Below are 4019 nucleotides of genomic sequence, written 5' to 3'. Positions count from 1 at the left end.
AAAATTCCTTCACTGACTAATCCAAAGAACTCCCATTTACACAAACCTGTAATACCTGTATTGAACACCGTAATACCTATTAGTACTTAGCCTTAGCCTTTTGTTTAAAAAAAAAAAAAAAAAAAAAAAAAAAAAAAGCAAGCCCCCCTCCTGGCGTTTTGGCAGACCGAAGTCTACCGACCACGTCAGAAGAAACATCCTCCCCAACAGGGGCTCCGCCCCTGAGGGGGAGGAATAGCTTGCTCAGTTAAAACTTGTAAAAATAAATTAGAAACATTAACTCACCTTTTGGAGCGATGAAATATACGTTACCAATGTCCGTGTGGATAGATTGATATGTCTAACCGTCAGCAACTCTTGAGCAATACAGAAATTCAGACAATCCTGAAAAGGAAAGATGCCATCTTAACAAAACCTATAAACTTGAAAACTCTAAAAGTAATGTACAAGCTTTAAGATACAAAATAACATGGAAAACTATCAAAATATAAAAACAAAGTGAGAAAAATATTAATTACAACAAAAATGGGCACTATCGGAATATATCAATTGCACTAACAAAACGGTCAAACATTTTACAGCGTAATATGGGAAAAACCTCAAAAATGTGAAACTCTGAAATGGAAAGTACTTCAGGAAACCAATATTAAAACCAGACCAAAGTTCCATGAAAACTTGCCTCTTTCTCCTCGCAGACAAAAACAGCGTACACAAAGACTCACGCACAACAACACGAAGAGCAGGAACAAACACTCTATCACCAACGAGTTCCAATACTGTGTTGACCAGACTCCTGGAGTCCTCGCTTTTGGTCGGACGAAAACCGGAAGCTCCGACGCCAAGGACCCTAAAGGCGCAGCCCAACCGGGAGACGAGAGCTCCGTCGTTTTCCAATAGAACTGACACTTCGACTATTAACCACTGCTCAGGAGTTTGGTTTATCGAGACAATTCTAATTATTTTCAGAAATATCTATCAGGCAAATTCTAATCATTAATGAAAATAATAAGTGATTTTAGACTATGTGAAGCGTTAATATTCGGTATGGAAAAGGACTGATGGATTCGCAATTAATTGTTTTGAGTAATTCCATAGCATACGATTTTATATGAATTTTTCATTATTACTGTTAATAAACAGAGACAATAAAACGTTTAGAAGAGTATGGGCACGTGAAATACCACAGTACCTAAGTCGTGTTTAGACTCTTTCTCTGCATATATATATATATATATATATATATATATATATATATATATATATATATATATATATATATATATATATATATATATATATATATATATATATATATATATATATATATATATATATATATATATATATTATTATGATTATAATTCGCTAGCAAATTGCCTCCCTCCCCTCCTTTGTTGTTGTTGGTTGTTCTGTTGTGTTTCATTTATGCCAGCCAGCTATCGATAGACCATCTGTCTATCGACTTAAAAACAAGGGTTTAAAAGATTAAAGGCGCTCCCATTTTTGATAAAGCTCTTTCCTTCGAGGCAAAAGTAATCTGGCTTGGGTGTTTCTCCTACAGGCCAAAACCTCCCCTGCGGGCAGCAGGTGCAATGAGTCAAAGCATCTGTGTTGGACGCATCCCCTGCCCCATAGGAGGGGATAAAAAGCAGAAACCCACGAGGTCAACACACACGCGGGCTGGAAGATATGGAATGAAGACGTCCTCAACACCTGGCCCCATCGATGCCCTTGCATCCTAACCACGTGGCCCTTTCCAAAGTATACTTTTCCTCGTGCCCCTCGACCGCATTCCGTTGGCCTGCCTCGAGCCCACACGCCATTGCTTGGAGTTTCGAGGAGTCCCCATCGCCTTGCCCCTTTACGGAAGCCCTTGCATCTCACCACGTGGAAGAAACTCGCCCTCAGAAATCGCAAGTCATCCACGGACTGCCTTCTACGCCCTCCGGGAAAATCTGCTAAGGTAAAGTGCCCTGGAAGAGCCCCATTTCAGTCACGCTTTTGTCTCGTAATATTTGCTTAAAGAGAGCCAGAAATCTCCCTTGTCTATATCCGTGCGCCTCTTGCATCGGCAGTATTAATTCTTTATTACTCCTTTGGCACCCTCAGTGCAGCTTCAAATTCATTATTCTTTTTGTCTATTTTCATTACTGGCGTATAATGTGCATATCTCTCATTTCAGAGGGATCCTATTTCGTGGAAGCTTCTCGGACTGTGGCTGGAATTCCCAGTTTCATTCAATCTACTGAGTTCTTCTTTCCCGTACTAATGTCATTTATGTAAATACACTACTTTAAATGTGCCCACGTGTTTTATGTAATATTTCCTCAGTAACCAGAGCCCTATGCTCATATGAAATTCTAACCTCTTTTTTTACGTTTTCCCTATATACGTCAGAATCACAAGGCTAAATTACCTTAAATTGTTGCTACCTGTCTCACAGAGCCTATTTCAAACTAAAACCACGGAAAAACGTATATATATATATATATATATATATATATATATATATATATATATATATATATATATATATGTCATATACATAAAGTATTCCATTATATATTCTCTCTGTGATGATAGTACTGAAAATAAACTCCATTTTAACCTTGTCGACGTCCAGTCCGTGGTAAGCCTTCCTAACAGCTAACCCCCATATATGTATGCAACATAAAGGGACCTTATAAACTCTGACGTATTTAATGTCCTTTAACTCGGGACTTACTGTCTCGACTCTATCTTATAAAATGTATTTTTTTATTGCACGAGTATACTAGAGAATATATATATATATATATATATATATATATATATATATATATATATATATATATATATATATAAATGTATTAAGCTACAAACGTCCTTTAATATCCTATTCGCTCTACCTTGGAAATAATATGTTTTCATATTTTTTAACCAAAGGGGAATTTTTTAGTTGATAATATGTTCGTCGTCTCGTGGGCTCGAACCACGGAAGAAAAGGCCGTGTGGTTAAAATGCGCGTCACTGAAGTCCTGAGTTCTTGTCTTCCGTGGTTTGAACCCACGAGACGACGAACTTATTATAAACTAAAAAATTCACCTTCGGGTAACATATATGAAAATATATCATTTCCGAGATAGATTGAATTTAACATTAAAGGACGTTTATAGCTTAATGTTTTTATGTGAACCACGGTGATGTGATAAAATTCATACACACACACACACACACACACACACACACACACACACACACACACACACACACACACATATATATATATATATATATATATATATATATATATATATATATATATATATATATATATATATATATATATATATATATATATATATATATATATATATATATATATATATATATATATATATATATATATATATATATATATATATATATATATATATATATATATATATATATATATATATATATATATATATATATATATATATGTACACACACACACACACACACACACACACACACACATATATATATATATATATATATATATATATATATATATATATATATATATATATATATATATATATATATATATATATATATATATATATATATATATATATATATATATATATATATATATATATATATATATATATATATATATATATATATATATATACACACACACATATATATATATATATATATATATATATATATATATATATATATATATATATATATATATATATATATATATATATATATATATATATATATATATATATATATATATATATATATATATACACACACACACATATATATATATATATATATATATATATATATATATATATATATATATATATATATATATATATATATATTGTCACTTTGTTGTGTTATTTTATAATTAGTCATTTTATTCTAGTTTTTGTAAAGCATATGAACTGTATTATTATCCATTTAGTTTGTTTTCCTCCTCCCCGGTGGTTTGTCTGTTTAGTAATTGTCACTAATGACCATTCTGTCTT

The sequence above is a fragment of the Macrobrachium rosenbergii genome, chromosome 26 (genome assembly GCF_040412425.1).
Source record: "Macrobrachium rosenbergii isolate ZJJX-2024 chromosome 26, ASM4041242v1, whole genome shotgun sequence".
Lineage (NCBI taxonomy): Eukaryota > Metazoa > Arthropoda > Malacostraca > Decapoda > Palaemonidae > Macrobrachium > Macrobrachium rosenbergii.
Note: the sequence above shows the minus strand (reverse complement) of the source record.